Here is a 17,592-nt window from a genome sequence, read left to right as displayed (position 1 = left end):
AGGTAGGATTAGGATGCAGAGAAGCCAGGGCTGGTTAGAACAGGATCAGAATGTTGAACAGCAGCAGCGTTACATGAGGGCTTGTATAAAACTGTAGTTGAAGGTGAACTTGTCCTTTAATTTTAACTGAAAAATACCTTCAATACAGGAAAGTCATAGGATATCATTTCTGTGGCTTCCTATAATGCAGGTCTTACCAGGGGATATAGGTAATATGCTGTGAGGATTGGAGTTTATAAAGTCATTTCTAGAGAGTCTCTCTCATCCATTCCTTTGCTACACTTTTTAAACCCCCATATATACACATACACCCACATGCACACCACACTCACATATGCGTACATGCACACACACACACACTCCACAATAAAAACCTTTCCCCAAATACATTTCCTTTTGTGAAGAAATATCTGACCAGCTGGGTTTCCTGTATAATTTATTTTCTTGTAATAACTTTAGCATGTGGGGTATATAATTAATTCTTTCAGGCTGCCGCAATAGACTTGAGTATTCATTTGGTAGCTGTGAGCCTAACAATTTAAAAAATAACAAAGAATGTACCTCCTTTGGTTTCAGATGTCCTGTACTTTGAGTAAGTTATTACTAGAGACAATGTTGTCACTGCATAGTTGGTGCCTGGGATATCGGTATTTAAATTTGAACTTTAGCTAATAATAGCCATGGAAAACTAATATGCCTTTGTATTTGATGACTTTTTAGCACTTACTATGAAAAAAAGCATGAAACGTAATCTATTAAATAATCATTGATAAGTATTTGTTTTTCTCAAGTTACTAACAAGAAATATCAGTGTTCTTTCTCTCATTGGACCAATTCTCTGTATTCCCATAAATCAATTACAGAAGGCTTTTCAAGTATATTTTGCCTTATTTTGCTAAATGGGAAAAACTTTGAAGCCCAAGAATGGGTCTAACAACTCTTGTTGCATTCTCCTGTGTAAGGTAAATACTGAATATTTTGGATGAAATGATGGTAAGATTGCATATTTTCAAGATATTTTTGGAGGAAGTGACCTACTTTCCCATTTTAGCAAAAATGAATAAGGTAAAAATGATTATACACAGTGGACAGAATCTATTATTTCTTAGATCATACGTTAAAGTGTACAGAGGTTATCAAAATGTGAAGCTAGAGTAAACAGAATGTTAGTAATCTTAGTTCTTGGTCTTGGCATGCAGAGCTTGGCAGATAATAAATAGATTATCAAAGTATTTAGAAGGAATGCATCAGTGTGCAAAATTAAGTCATTGCATCCTCACATGGCTCTATAGCTCTGTAATCAATTCCATTTCTCTGAAGTGAGGGGTTTTATAAAGAAGTTTAAATAAATTAGAAAGATATACTATATTTACAAGCATAAATATTCAGTATTAGGGAGATATCAGTTAAGTCCCTTTTCACCATTCTTTTTCAGTGTTACACTAGAAGTTCTGGCTAATGCAGTAAGATAAGAAAAAGAAATAAAATGTGTACAGATTGGTAAGGAAGAGATAAAACTGTCTGTGTTCTCAGATCACCTGATAATCTGTGTAACAGATCCACAAAAATTGACCAAAAGTACCTGGAACCAGCAAGGATTATACTAAGGCCACAAAATACAAGGTTGATGTTTGAAGGTCAGTTGCTTTCCTATATACCAGCAATGAACAAATGAAGCTTGAAATTAAAAACATAGCATCACGTATATTAACAACCCCCAAAATGAAATATTAGTACTTAGATATAAATCTAACAAAATATGTAAAAGCTATAAAACACTGATGAATGAAATCAATGACCTAAATAGATGGAGAGTAATTCATGTTCTAAGATAGGAAGACCAGTATTCAGTTATGCCAAACATGATCTGTATATTCAAAGCAATTCCAATCAAAATCCCAGCAAATTATTTTATGGTCATCAGCAGACTGGTTTTAAGCTTTATATAAAAAGGCAAAAAACCCAGAACAGACAACACCTAATATTGAAGGAGAAGAACAAAGTGGGAAGACTGACACTACCTGACTTCAAGACTTACTATAAAACTATAGTAACTATAGTTCAGACAGTGTGGTATTAGCAAAAGAACAGACAAAATAGAAAGCCCAGAAGTAGACTCATGTAAAAATGGCCAGCTGATCTTTGACAATGCAGATGGTGTCAGAATCAATCTAGACACAGACTTTCAACTCTTCACAAAAATGGACTGTGAATGGGTTATAGAACTAAATGTAAAACACAAAACCCCCAGAAGTTAATATAGGAGAAAACATAGATGACGTTGGGTTTGGTGATGACTTTTTGGCACCAAAGACATGATCATGAAGGAAATAATAATGTATATATACCTCATTAAAAGTAAAAATATCTGTTATAAGAAAGAAAACGTCAGGAGAATGAGAAGACCAGCCATAGATTGGAAGAAGATGTTTACAAAGGATACATCTAATAAAGGCCAGTTATCCAACACTATACAAAGAACTCCTAAAACTCAACAATAAAGGAGCAAGCAACTTGATTAAAAATGTACCAAAGACCTTAACAGATATCTCACCAAAACAAATTTACAGGTTGCAAATCAACATGTGAGAAGATTTTCCACACTGTATGTCATCAGGGAAGTACAAATTAAAGTAACAATGAGATAGCACTACACATCTATTAGAATAACCAAAATTGAAAACACTAACAGTACTAAATGCTGATGAGAATGTGGAGCAACAGGAACTCTCATTTATTGCTGGTGGCAATGAAAATGGGGAAACCATTTTGGAAGACAGTTGGTTGGTTTTTAACAAAACTAAACATTCTCTAAGCATATAATCCAGCAGTCAGGCTTCTTAGTATTTACTCAGAAGAGTTGAAAACTTACATGCACTCCAGAACCTGCATACTGATGTTTATAGCAAGTTGGTTCATAAACTGCCAAAACTTGAAAGCAACCAAGATGCTTTTCAGAGGGTAAGTGATGGAATATTATTCAGCACTGAAAATAAATGAGTTATAAAGCCATAAAAAGACATAGAAGAGCCTTAAATGCATATTACAAGTGAAAGAAGTCAATTTGAGAGAGGCTGCATACAGTTTGAATTCAAGTATATGCCATCCTGGAGACAATAAAAACTATCAGTAGTTTGTAGGGATTAGGTTGTTGGGAAGGTGAGCAGGCAGATCACAGAGGATTTTTAGAACAGTGAAGAGAGTCTGTGACTGATATATGCTATTATACATAGAATGTATAGTACCAAGAGTGAACTATAAGGTAAACTATGGTCTTCGGATGATTATGATGTTTCAGTGTGGGTTCATCAATTGTAACAAATATACTATTTTGGTAGGAGATGTTGATAATCTATCACAGGTGAGGCAGGAGGTTTAGGGAAAGTATACCTTCCCCTCAGTTTTTGCTGTGCACCTAAAACCACTCTAAAAATTACAGTTGTCATTAAAAAAAAAATCAATTCTCTTAAAATTTATCTGAATTCACTGAAATAGATTTAAAGTTGCAATGGATTTTACATGAATGTTTATATGTATAGCAGAAGCTATACACCTCTACATTTTCCAGCTTCCCATGTAGTTATTTTAACTAGATGATTAGCACTGGCCAGTAGAACATGATAGAAAATGATAGGCGTCATGGGTGAGCTTCAAGTCACTGAGAGTGACCATGAGGTCACAGATGAAGTAACCTAAACCTCTCATTCATTACTTGGCGGACAGGCACTTTTTTTTTAAGCCACTAAAATTTTGTGTGAACTTTTTTTTTTTTTTTTTTTACTTATAAAGCATGGCCTTACCTATCTTGATTAATACAGCTACTAACGACAGAGGATTAGATGGCTGGATGGCATCACTGACTTGATGGACGTGAGTCTGAGTGAACTCCGGGAGTTGGTGATGGACAGGGAGGCCTGACATGCTGCGATTCATGGGGTCGCAAAGAGTCGGACACGACTGAGCAACTGAACTGACTGAATGAATGAAAATTTATATGAAGCAGAAAAATGTCAGGAATAGGTAGCTAATTTTGAAGACTAATAAATATAAGGTGAGAGAACAAATAGATGAATGAAGTTGAATAGAGATTCAAAAAACAACACAAGCATACCTGAAACTTAGTAGATAATATAGGTAGCATTGCAAATCACTGAAGGAATGCTGAGTCCATTGGCTACATACATGAAAAAAAAAAAAGTGATACTTACCTCATAACTTAATCAAATATTAATTGTAGATGGTTTTAAAACTAAAGTGTGTACAGTAAGAATTTAAGACATTTAGGAGAAAGCTTAGAGAAAGAATTTCTTTCTTAGTCAAGAAAAAATATATAAGCTAAAATGAAAAAGTTTTATAGGTAGCAATGGAGAAACAGACATAGAGAATACACTTATGGACATGGGAAGAGGGGAGGAGAGGGTGAGATGTATGGAGAGAGTAACATGGAAACTCACATTACCATATGTAAATTAGATAGCAAATGGGAATTTCCTGTATGTCTCAGGAAAGCCAAACAGGGGCTCTATATCAACGTCTAGAGGGGTGGAATGGGGAGGGAGAAGGGAGGGAGGTTCAAAAGAGAGGGGACACATGTATACCTATGGCTGATTCATGTTGAGGTTTGACAGAACAACAAAATTCTGTAAAGCAATTATCCTTCAATGAAAGAATCAACAAATTAAAATAAAAATAAACTTGAAGAAATGGAAAAAAAGAACAAAGAAACAAGTGGTATAAATGAATACTTTGAAGTTTTAAATGCCTGTACATTAAAAGACCCAAAAAACAAAGTGAAAACGAAAAACCACAGACTAAGAAAAAGTTTTGCAAAATGTATAATAAACATTAATATTTAGCATATATGAAAATTCCTTCAGTAGATAAGAAAACATAACTCAAAAAAAAAATAACAAAGGGAGATACCAGTTCATACCATCAGATTGTCAAAATTATAAAGGCTAAATAAGTACTAGTGAGAATGTAGAGGAGCAGAAACTCCCATAAAATGTGGATACATTTAAATCAGTATTGTCTCATTGGCAAGCAATTTGCTCACTTTAAAGATGTGCATAACCTATGACCCAGCAACTCTCCTTCTAGGTATATATTCTATAGAGATTCTAATACCTGTGAAGGGAGAAACTGCTTAAGGATATTCATAGTGGTATTGATTGCAATGGCAAAAGAAAGAAAAAATTGAAATGCTCAATGAGAGTGTGTAACAAGAACTGCAAGTATTAACACAAATTTAAAAGTAAGTTGAACTTTTAAAAGTAAGTTGAATTTTTAAAAGCAAGTTGCACAAGGAAATAGAATGCATGATACCTTTAATACAAAGTTTAGAAATATATAAAAACTACTTAGTAGTACGTTATGAATTTGAATGCACGTGTGTAGAAGTTTGAAAATGTGTGATGGTGATGAATGGGTGTAAATAAAGGGCATGATGATGTCTATCAGAATCATAAAGTTTAAATTCAAGATCAGTTTTGGGAGGGAATTTTATAGGGCTTTTCTATTGTACTTGCTGTGGTTTATGATGTTGGAAAGTGGGCTGATTTGCAAATATTTACTTCTTAAGCTGAGTAGAGGATACACTGGTGTTTGATATACATTATTCTCTATATGCCTTTTGCTAGTCTTAAAATACTTTATGAAGTAAATGAAGTAAATGAAGTTTTCAGTTGAAGAATGGAAATTCAAAACAATGGGAGCCTTCCATTTTCAAAAAGAATGAAATGGTTCACAGTGGGCCAAGCTTCTCACTGAAAACAAACAAGCAAGCCAGTGAATTACAAAATGATCTATGTAAAGGCATTAGGGATCAATGAAAGCAGTGAGAATTTAAAAGTAAAATTACAGATGGAGAACCCTTCAAAAGTGAGCGGAGGATCTGCAATAGTCCTCTGGAGACAGTTACTAAACCTTCACACTGGCTATAAATCGCAGATATCAGCCAGACCCAAACAGAAGATCTCTGCTAGAAGCAAAGAATCCAGCAGAACTTCTTACATCCTCATTGGGATAGAGTAACAGAAATGGAACATGAGGCATCTCAAACACATGTAGTTTCCAACTGTGACATTTAGTGAGTTCTGAAGCTGCATAAGCTTTGAGCAGATCTTTTATAAAAGCAGCCTGAGTTCCTTGCATCCATGTTTGGGAAATAAAGACCTGCTGTAGGTGGAGGCAAGGAGAGGTATATGAGAACAGGTGAAAGCTGGAAGGACTTGAAGGAGTGCCAGATGGACTTTGATGATCTCTTCAACCACATAATGCCTAGAGTCTTTTAAAAATCCTGCATAGAGGTTCATAATAATCTAGGTTTTACCCTAAAGGGAGAACCACTTAAGTGGGACAGAAAGCAAACAAATTTAGTGACAGTGGAGCAGGGCTGATGTTATAAAATCAAGGACTTAAGAGGTCTCAAAACATCAAGGGGATTCCCAGGTAGTTGTAGTGATAACCTGCCTGCCAAATCAGAAGACGTAAGAGACGTGGATTCGATCCCAGGGTTGGGAAGATCCCCTTGAGAAGGGAATGGCAATCCACAACAGTATTGCCTGGAGAATCCCATGGACTGAGGTGTCTGGTGGGCTACAGTCGTAGGGTCGCAAAGAGTCAGACACTTTAAGACTGAAGTGACTTAAAGTAGCATGGAAAACATCATCATGCAGTCTCCACCTCAGGACATTTGTCAAAATATGAAGCTGCACAGTCAGGAGCCAAAAAACAGATCCTAAAAGATCTTTTTTTTTTTTTTTAAAGGTAAATTTTTTGCTGTCTTTTAGTGCTGAGGAGACAAAGATTCATAGGAAATTCCAAGGAGAATCATGAAGGACTATCTTGTAAGAAGAAAGGAAACCAAAGTGGAGTCTGAGTCTTAGCAAAGTAGCCGCCCTCTCCTGCATGACTGTGTTTAAGGTTAATAGCATCACTCTACCCCACCCCACTGTTTCTGACTAGCAGAAGAAAGAATAAATCTTCTCTAATTGAAGATATCATCATCTGGACCCTCTACTGTTTTCTTGAAAATGTGCAGTATCTTGTATTCAAACAAAAATTACTATGGGCTTGGAGAGAAAAGATAGAACTGTGAAATTGATCATGAAACACAATAACAAGTCAATTACTTGTGTTGGTAGGTATTCACTTGAAAATAGCTATGTTTAATATGTTATGATAGTAGAGGAAAATAAGAAAAATATGGAGAACTATAGCAAAACAGGAATCTCTTAATAAAATCAAACAGAAACTCAGCAATTGAAAACTGACGTTAAGAACTGATGTATTTAACAACAAATAACAGAACATAGGATCACAGAACTTAAGACAAGACATTAGAAGATGTCCAAGCTGAATAAAAGAGATAAAAGGGATAAACAGAAACAACAATTCTGAAACATAGAGACAAATAAAAGACCCCCAAAACAACTTAACCAAGGCAAAGGAATAGTGTTTTTTTTGGCTGTAGTTTTTGTTTGGGGTTTTTGTTTTGTTTTAGTTTTGGGGTTTTGGTTTGGTTTTGGTTGAATGCTTCACTGAGATGTGAGGAAGTTCTGATCAGAGTTATGATTTAAAGTCTGGTTCACTTCAAGTGTTTGTTTACCATTTATTTAGAAGAGAGGCTGATATTCAAGAAAAGGCAAACAAGAGGATCACTGCTCACCCCTTTCTCTCTTGTAGTGAACAGTTGAGCTCTGGTTCTGAATATGTATTCTTCACTCAACCCTGAAAATGTCCTTCATCAGACTCACTATTTTTAGAAGGTTGTCAGTCAACCCTGTTGTTACTTGAATGTGACCTTTATAATATCACCACTTATCCAGGATATAAATTGCCAAGGAGGAATAAAACATGCAACATGAAACAAATATTAACAATAAAAAAGAGACATTTTGAAAATGTCTAAGAAAAGACAAAAGGTCTTGGGATCGATATTTCTTAATAGAGATGGAGTTTTTCAATTTGAAAAAAAATTGTAAAGTACTAGAAATGAGTCTATATTGCTTCTCTGGCTATTTCAGTTCAGTTCAGTCCAGTCGCTCAGTCGTGTCTGACTCTTTGCGACCCCATGAATCGCAGCACGCCAGGCCTCCTTGTCCATCACCAACTCCTGGAGTTCTCTCAGACTCACGTCCATCGAGTCAGTGATGCCATCCAGCCATCTCATCCTCTGTCGTCCCCTTCTCCTCCTGCCCCCAATCCCTCCCAGCATCAGAGTCTTTTCCAATGAGTCAACTCTTCGCATGAGGTGGCCAAAGTACCGGAGTTTCAACTTTAGCATAATTCCCTCCAAAGAAATCCCAGGGCTGATCTCCTTTAGAATGGACTGGTTGGATCTCCTTGCAGTCCAAAGGACTCTCAAGAGTCGTCTCCAACACCACAGTTCAAAAGCATCAATTCTTTGGTGCTCAGCCTTCTGGACTGTGAAGTCCAACTGTCACATCTATACATGACCACAGGAAACACCATAGCCTTGACTAGATGGACCTTTGTTAGTACTTGAAAAATTTTTTTTCCTCCCCTTTAATCCATTTTTTGAGTTTCCTGCTCTTTTAACTACAGTTCCCATTCTAGTACATAGCCTGATATGTGTACTGAACATAAAGGGTTTGACTGGTCGTGGTGATGTCATTTTTGGTGGCTGTTGTTATAGTGTTTGACACATGTTTTCATTGCTTTCTTTTTCATTATCTTGAAATTATCTTTAATTATGCTTCTGGGGTTCTAAGAATTTGCTCAAAGGAGAAAGAATAACTACAGCAAAATGAGCTCCTAAGGTGGTCCACATACCTGTCACCTCAAAGAGGCATGTAGAATTTATTCATTTTTCCTTCTTGAAAGAAATTCCTTATCCTGCTCACTGGGTCAAGTGTCTGTGAATATTATAAATTGGAAGATTCTAGGCTTCCCTGGTGGCTCAGAGGTTAAAGCCTCTGCCTGCAATGTGGGAGACCTGGGTTCAATCCCTGGGTCAGTAAGATCCCCTGGAGAAGAAAATGGCAACCCACTCCAGTACTCTTGCCTGGAAAATCCCATGGACGGAGGAGCCTGGTGGGCTACAGTCCACGGGGTCGCAAAGAGTTGGACACGGCTGAGTGACTTCACTTTCACTTTCATAGTGGTAAGAAGTAGCTTCATATTTTTGTTTCACCTTTTCTCTGATAGTGTTTGAATCATAACACCCTAGGTGTGGAGCAGGTTGAGTGAAAAAGAAAAATCACTATCCAAAGAAGGAGGGAAAGCCGACTTGCTGTATGGTATCACACAAAAGGAAACTTGTCAATTAACACTCCAGTCATCTCCCCAGAACCCCAAGTTTCCATTCAGTGCACTTTATTAGTAATGAACGAAGGAGAAAAGGAGGCATGGATTATGAGTATGTGGTCCACTTTCTGGCCTTCTCAGAATGATTGTAAGATGACTTCTCTGTTTTCAGGTTTCAGTTCTTTTTCAGACTGTGTTAGAAGGGGAGAGGGATGGAAGAAGCTAAAAAGCAGAGGATAAAATAGGTTATACTTTCAAAAGTGCTTCTCTATGTCTTCTTGTATACCCCAGATTTCTACTGGGTAAAATTAGCCAAAACTGAAACACATTTCTAAATCCTGCCTCTGTAGTAGAAAAATATGAGGGAGAAGAAAGTATTGGATGGCTTTGGGGTGGTCAGTTTACAGTGTATTTCCATCTCTTTCTTTATTTTTAAAAATCATTACAAGCATTATACATAAAAATTATAATTAATGAATATGATGAATAAATAACAATATGACAGAGGATGTGATCTGTGAATATAATTGTAATAAAGCAAGAATGTAAAAATAAATTTAAAAAGATAGAAAAATAAGATGAGCTATTGAATCACAATTTACTCTTGTGTCATCAAAAAGAACCTTGGCTGGTAATCATTTTGCAGTATCAAATCAGCATGTTGTATACCTTAAACTTACATAGAGTTATGTGTCAATTATTTTTGAATAAAGCTGGAAAAAAGAACTTTGTCCACTCAGTCCCAAAACAAACTCACCTCGTTTCCAAAAGTGAAGAGAATGGACAAGAAAAGCAGCATAATTGAAAAACTGTTTTGTGTTGTTTAAATCCATTTGACATCTTCTTGTGCTGTTATTTAATTTTCCTCATGTGCTTATAATCAGCATCTTTTTTTGCTCTCCTCATACTAATCAAACACTCTGAAATAAACCTGGGGCTTTGGGTAGATGAATGACAATTGACAGACTCTCCTTAGGGATATTAATCTATCTTGGTGCAGAGCAATGAGCTAAACAGAAAAAAAGAAATATTTTGATCTTTTTGGATACTATACCGAATTTAAAAAGGAATAGACCCCAGTATTAGATAAAAGAAGATTTTTGGGTCACGTTAAATGCTTGACTCTTCAACTGCATTAGGCGGAGTTATTATTTCCTTTTGAGCTGGATTAACTATAATCTTTGTAGTGAAACCTCAGTAGAAGACATAGAAATATTGTATAAAAATTGATTACAAAGAACACATGATGAAGATTTGTTAAAGAACTTTATAGAATTCTTTAGAAAAGTATGTGATAAATGTGAGTGGAAAAAGAATAAAAACCTCAGTGTTTTACTTGGAAGATCTTCAAAAGATTAAGCTATAATCTGAAGCTTAACTTCAGTGAAATATCTACATTAATTTAACTAGTAAGATATTTGTCAATTTTTATAAGGAAGGAGTGAAATAACATAATTTAAAGAAACAAATTCCCATCATATTTTAGGATTTAAGCAAAAGACCTTTGCTGAAACACTGAGATGATTTAAAATGAAGCTTCTAAGTTATCTAAAATAAAATTCTAAGTCACTTTCTTCTATTGTAAAAAAAATGCACTGTAGATACAAGTATCATTAATTATGCATTTTTTGCAGTAAAAATGCTAGTTGGGTGATGTCTTCATATTTAAATCCCAGCCAGGAGTAAGTTGTTAACTCAGAGTCCTTTGAGACCCTCCAGTTGTCATTTCAATAATGTGGCCACCCTGACTGTGATTTGTCCTGGGTCTTAGTTCATTTGGGCTGCTATAAACCAAAATTCCACGGACTGAGTGGCTTAAGTACAATAGAAATGTATTTCTTACAGTTCTGGAAGCTGAGAGGTCCAAAATCAGGGAGCTGCCAGATTCAGTGTCTGATGAGAGCCTATTTCCTGGTTCCTAGACAGCCGGACTGTTTCTGTGTCCTTTTGAGGTGGGAGGATGAGGGGGGTCTTTTCTTGTAAGAGCACTAATTCCATTCATGAGGGGTCCACCCTCATAAGTAGCTTCCAAAGGCTTCCAAATACTATCATCACTAATAGATTAGGAACTTAGAGATGAAGAGGGTGAGCCTGATTTGGTAAAATTACAGAAGACCTCTTTTACCTAATGACCATTGTTGTTCAGTCACCCAGTTGTGTCCAACTCTTTGTGACCCCATGGACTGCAGCACACCAGGCCTCCCTGTCCCTCATCATCTCCTGGAGTTTGCCCAAGTTCATGTTCATTACATTGGTGATGCTGTCCAGCCATCTCATCCCCTGATGCCCTCTTCTCCTTTTGCCCTCTATCTTTCCCAGCATCAGGGACTTTTCCAATGACCATTAGGAATCCCTGAAACAAATTAAGTTCTGCAAGAAATGTCCTTTGCCATGGGGCCTTCTCACCAGTGTTCTCTCTCTGATTATCAGATCATCTTCCCAACTGGGTCCTGGGAATTGTATTTGAAGTTCTGCATTAGCAGGGTTTATTGTTTTTGTTTTTAATATAGGAAAATTTAATTTATGTGTACTGTAGCACTCTTCAAGCTCCGTGTGAGTTGAGATTCATAAGAACTGATTATACTGGAAACTGGCTTGACGTTTTTTAACATCAGTATCAGTGCCAGTGAAGTTTATATAAAAGAGTGGATAGAATGGTTTCTTACAGCATCTATAATCCTGTCTTGTCTTTGCTTTAGAATCCATGGATTTGCTGTTTTGTTTTTTGTTTTTTTTTAAGATAACTTTTTTTTTTCCTGTGACTAGTTAAAAGAAGAAAATATAAAATCATTTATTCTTTTATCCTGGAAGAGTTGTATTAGTATATGGAAAACCACATGTATTAATATCTTCAGAGATCGAGTTTACCTTTAGAGATATTGGTTTGGTGTTTCAGATAGCAAAAAGAAGTGACACTAGTTTTGAAGCTTGGCTGACCTGGGTAATCATCCCATCTCCAAAACTTATTTTACTGTGTGATCTTGGGCATTTCTGAACCTTAATTTTATCTTCTATAAAATAGTATTAGTAATCCCCAAATTACAAACCTGGTGTGATGATCCAAGATGGTGTGTGAAATCTAAATGTTACATAGCAACTGGCATGTAATATATATTTAGAAAAGGTTGACTCATTATTAGAAACAGTGATAGATTTTTAAGGCAAAAAGTTCAGTAAATTTAATGAAAGTTTTAAGTCATATTGGCATGCATTCATAAGCATAACCAGTTTTTTTCCTGATGCTTTTTAAATAAATTTAAAAGTATTCTATGTTGTATGAAACATGAGACTGCAGTGATTTGGAAATAAATTCATTTCTTTATACTCTTGATAGACACTACTACCTTTAATTGCATAGTATATCTTCATGAATAGAACTCAAGAAAGCAAATTTTATTTGATGAAGGTCTTAGGGCTTAAGATCTGCCAGAGAATTGAGGAAATTGATAGAACTTGGTATGCTTAATCACATAAAATGACCTAAATTCAAACTTCTTGGTTAGTCATTCGAAGCCTACTATAAACTGCTCCTTTCATCTTCAAACCTACCTTCTACGAATCCACTTCTTATTACATACACTGAATTTCACTTTCTGGAATTATAAATGATTTTTTATTCGCTCAAAATGTAAAGCCTTTCCACCAAACTCATTATGTTCTCATTTCATTTGTTCTAAAAGACTTCTATCAAAGTCTTTCTATTCCAGATTCACTTACTAAAAGTATGTGCTGTTTCTCTAACCCCTATTATTATTTTCTATAGAGGTTTTATAGTATCTATCTTTCTGCATTGTAATATAATCATATTCCCTATATCTTATGTTTCCTGTTATTTTAAAAGTCTCATGAAAGTACTATCCATGCTCAATTAATCTTTGTGTCCCTGCAGTAGTGAGCAGAGATTTTATACCTAGTAAGCCAACCATACATATTTGCTGAACTGGTCATAATTCACATTTTTCAGGTCAGGATATAGGTATTGAGATGTCGTACTAATTGTTAAGTGATGAGATAGATAATTATTTATACTTGTTCAGTAACTAAGTTGTGTCTGACTCTTAGTGACACTATGGACTGCAGCATGTCAGGCTCCTCTGTCCTCCAGTATCCCCTGAAGTTTGCTCAAATTAATGTCCTTTGAGTCGGTCATGCTATGTAACTATCCCATCCTCTGCCACCCCCTTCTGTTGCTTTCAGTCTTTCGTGGTATCAGGGTCTAGTATTCCTTAAAGACACAGACTGTAACTTCTTGTGTACATTTTTAATGGAGCATTACTTATATCTGTTACAGTTTTTTAAAATTTATTTTTAATTGGAGGATAATGGCTTTACAATGTTGTGTTGGTTTTTGCCATATAAAAATGTGGATCAGCCATAAGTGTACATATGCCCCCTCTCTCTTGAACCCCCTCCCACCCCCACGCCATCCCTCCCTTCTAAGTTGTCACAGAGTACCAGATTGAGCTCCCTGTGTTTTTCAGCAACTTCCTACTAGCTATCTGTTTTACATATGGTAATATATATGTTATATAACATATATGCTTTATATATATATCACATATATATGTTTCAGTGCTACCTCTCTCATTCCATCCCACCCTCTCCTTCCCCCACTGTGTTCACAAGTCTGTTCTCTATGTCTGCGTCTCTACTCCTGCCCTGAAGTAGGTTCTTCAGTACCATTTTTCTAGATTCCATACATACGTGTTGCTGTGCTTCATCAGTTCAGTCGTGTCCAACTCTTTGCAATCCTATGGCCTTTAGCCTACTAGGCTCCGCTGTCCATGGAATTTTCCAGGCAAGAATACTGGAGTGGGTTGCCATGCCCCTCCTCCAGGGGATCTTCCCGACCCAGGAATCCAACTGGGATCTCCTGCATTGCAGGTGGATTCTTTACCAGCCAAGCTACCAGGGAAGCCCATATGTGTGTTAATATATGATATTTTTTCTCTTTTTGACTTACTTCATTCTGTATAACAGTCTCTAGGTTCATTCACCTCACTTCCTGTACAAATAATATTGAAGAGCTTAAAGTTTGCGATTAAGCTATAACTTCAATCAATGAATTTCATATATGGAATACAAAAATAGAACTCCATTTTTAAGTTTTTTTTTATAAAAGATCTGACATCAATATAAAGAACTTTAAGTTAAACCTTAAACTTACAACTTCACATTTGTAATTGCCAATAATGACTACTCAGCATTTTCACAGAGACAGCAAAGCATTATTGTTTCCAGTCTTTTAAACCTTAAGGAAAACATGGTAATTGAAAAAAGATTTTAAATGCAGGTAAACTGACCAGAATCATAACTTCAAGTAATTCCACCACTCATTGTCAGAGTGGACTTTTTGGTAGAGTCCTGTATCTCTTTGGTTGTTAGTTTTTCTTTTTTTTTTTTCATTTTTTATTTGAAAATGAGGATTATAGCACACAGCCTGCCTACTCAGTAGGTTGTTGAGAAGATCAACCATGATTATATATGCAATGGATTTTGTAAAATCTTGCATTGCTTGTGTATATAAATAGCATCATTGATTATAATTCACATTTCAGTCTTTTGAAAGAAAGCTTTATATCAGTGTGGGAAGGGTCCCAGTGCAACTGGACATGTCTTCTGTGTTCCTCCAGTTCTATAAACCTTGTACTCAACAAGTGACATGCTGTCAAGCTCACAAATTGCATTTCAGGGAAAAAGCTCAGGACTGACCTTGTGTATACTTTCCTGGTCCATCTGTATCCAGCACGGGCAAACTTTTCTCGGAACTGTTTAGCTAAGCAGTAGCTGTTGGTCACACCTCCTGCTTTCTGTTTTTCAGGCCCCAAAGGGTCAAGGTTGGAGTTCTTTCACTGGGGCAGGAAGCAAGGCTCATGCAGCTTCACTGGCCACATTCTGCTACACCGTGGAGCTGGTGCCCTTGGGGGACCAGTGCGTTGCTAGAGGCCAGATATTGTGTGTTCTTTCTCCTCTTTCTGCAAATAAACACTGACCTACTGAGGCCTGCTGCGCTGCTGTTTGACTCTGGGGCCTCGTACACTTGTCTCTTCCCCAGATGGCACTTCTCTGCCTTTCAACCCGGGCTGCACTTGTTATGTTCTGTCCTGGGGCACAACCTGACCACTCTGTGAAACTACAGCATTTTATTTATCATCATTCTGGAGGTATTTTTATACAGTCTGTGCTACAACTTCTCTGTATTGTTGCAGATAAAGTAGATATTCAAGTAATTTTTTTCGGGAGCAAAAATAAATCCTATCTCATTTTGATAGAAACCAGCCTTTGTAGTTTTGCATTAATTCCTACTGATGACATGAGAGAGAAATGGCAGTTTTGCTTCTGAAAGCAGACTTGGCTTTGTGAAAAGAGCTTTGGTTTGCCAAACCAAAGGATATGTGTGGAGGACTGGTGAGATATGAGGTTTGTTTGGTGTTCAGGAATAGTTTTGTATTTCTGAATTTTGCCTGTGTAATGAGTGACATATAAGTAAAAGAAAACAAGATGAAGGTCAAGGGGACTGAAAAGTTGGAGGAATATGAAATGACCCACTTTGCTTTCTTCATTTTCATACCTCCCTCGGTTGCTTAAAAACATCTATGTTGAGTAACATGGGTACAAAAACACACAATCACTGCTCTATTTGATTTTTACTTCAAAATAGTGATAAGTTGATGTGGTTGTGAATAATAGCTATGACTGGGGGTAAGTGACAGAATCTCCCAACGAGAAGGCTCTTTGTGAATTATTTTAACAACCCATTGCTAGTTGCTTCTCTACACCATTGATTTATGAAGAGATAGATGAGTTGCTTGCCCTCTGTTTGCCATAGACATATCTATAGAGTTTGTCTATGTGAGTAGATTGGGAGTATTAAAGATAGTTCAGGAACTGTAGAAACTGTACCAAGAAGAGGAAGAACTAATTGCATAACAAACATCAGGAGTCACATTTAATAACCTGGCATAGAGGTTTCAATAGAAAAGCGATGGATTACCCAACAGTCTCAAGAGGAGAATTTGCTGTTGAGCAGACATCTCTCTTCTTCTGGGAGAGTGAATGTTAGGCTAATAAGAATAATTATAATATTCTGATAATGAGGCATAATATCATAACTAGTAAACCCAGTGGGATTTTGTGTGCCAAGGGTTTATTTATAATGGAGATGAAAAAAGAAGCCCTGTGGGGAGAAATTAAGGATGAGAAAGCAAAATGACAGAGACTGGATCTCCATATTGTAAGTATGCCAGGTTTATCTATCTATTGGTTTATGTATCTTGATTGAGCTAGTTCAATAAAAGGGTTTCTTTTTGAGGCTAGGGTTTCACTCAATGGTATTAAAGTAAAAGTAGTTCCTCCTTTATTTCCTCTCTCAATTGGGGGATGAAAACTGGTTGCATATGAAATGACTTGGGAACAGTTATTTCCTAGAATTTTAATTTGAACCTATGATTTGAAGTCTCGAGGTGGTGTGTTTTGGGCGCAAGGTTATGGCCAGGATTCCTGTCGACGACGGGAAGAGTACACAGTTTGTTCAGTAGTGTGCAGTAACACTTAGGCTGTTCTGCAGGTTTAGGTGGCCTGTGACTTGCTGCTTCACAGCTCTCTAAAAGATTGCTTGAAGTTGAACCTTACTGGTATTTTTTCCAGTGATAAGTTTTTCAGGTAGACAAATGCCCCTGTTTTGTGATGTTCAGCAATTTTTATATAAGCACTGCTCAAAGGTGCTAGGTAGGATATTATTCAAGGCCTTAGAGCATCTTATCCAATCAGTGTATGTATGCAGTGCAGCTAACTGCAAATAAGAGTTTCATGAAGGATTTACTTTTTATTGCTATACCTTGTATCATTGCAAAATCCAAATACATCAGATAAATAATTAATAACATAAAAGTCTTTATTAAATTCTAAAACCTTATAGACATATGTCAGTATAGAAGACGTGTGACTTTTCAATTGCTAGTGTTTTTACTGTACTGTAGCCACGTGCGTCACTTGGAATACCTAATACCTGCCTAATAAGTGCTGTGTTTGTTGGTTATCTGATACCTCCTAGAAGTTTGGGGAAGGAATTTAGTGTTGCAGTATTGAAGGATGAAATTTCAAGCCTCCTTTTATTTATTGTGATAATAAATGATATAACTCTTCATCAGTGACAATAATGAAATCTTACAGAGCTAATTCAATTCATAAAACATGATATGTGGATGCTAATACAGGTTTTAGTTTTTTTCTTCTTTTGGAAAGATAGTACCATTTTGACAAACCATCTGAGGATGCTGTAAGTTGTGAGAAATCTTCCACCACCTAACCTATGGTATGTCG

The 17,592-nt window shown here is 36.4% G+C and overlaps 1 protein-coding gene across 9 annotated transcripts in view; it reads left to right on the top strand.

Moving 5' to 3' along the window:
- The window catches only part of B3GALT1 (beta-1,3-galactosyltransferase 1), a 570,539-nt gene that overhangs the window by 59,459 nt on the left and 493,488 nt on the right, over positions 1-17,592 (top strand). Inside the window, exon 1 of one of the 9 annotated variants that reach the window (XM_044934396.2) lies at positions 14,220-16,504. The exons of the other annotated variants lie outside the window; for them this stretch is intronic. The gene's annotated coding sequence lies outside the window, so the exon portion shown is untranslated. Of the gene's footprint in view, positions 1-14,219; positions 16,505-17,592 lie in introns of those variants that run through there. 9 annotated transcript variants of the gene reach the window in all.

The sequence above is a fragment of the Bubalus bubalis genome, chromosome 2, assembly GCF_019923935.1.
Source record: "Bubalus bubalis isolate 160015118507 breed Murrah chromosome 2, NDDB_SH_1, whole genome shotgun sequence".
NCBI classification, from domain to species: Eukaryota; Metazoa; Chordata; class Mammalia; order Artiodactyla; family Bovidae; genus Bubalus; species Bubalus bubalis.
The sequence above is the reverse complement of the archived record's forward strand: the minus strand, read 5'-3'. Positions and strand labels throughout refer to the sequence as shown.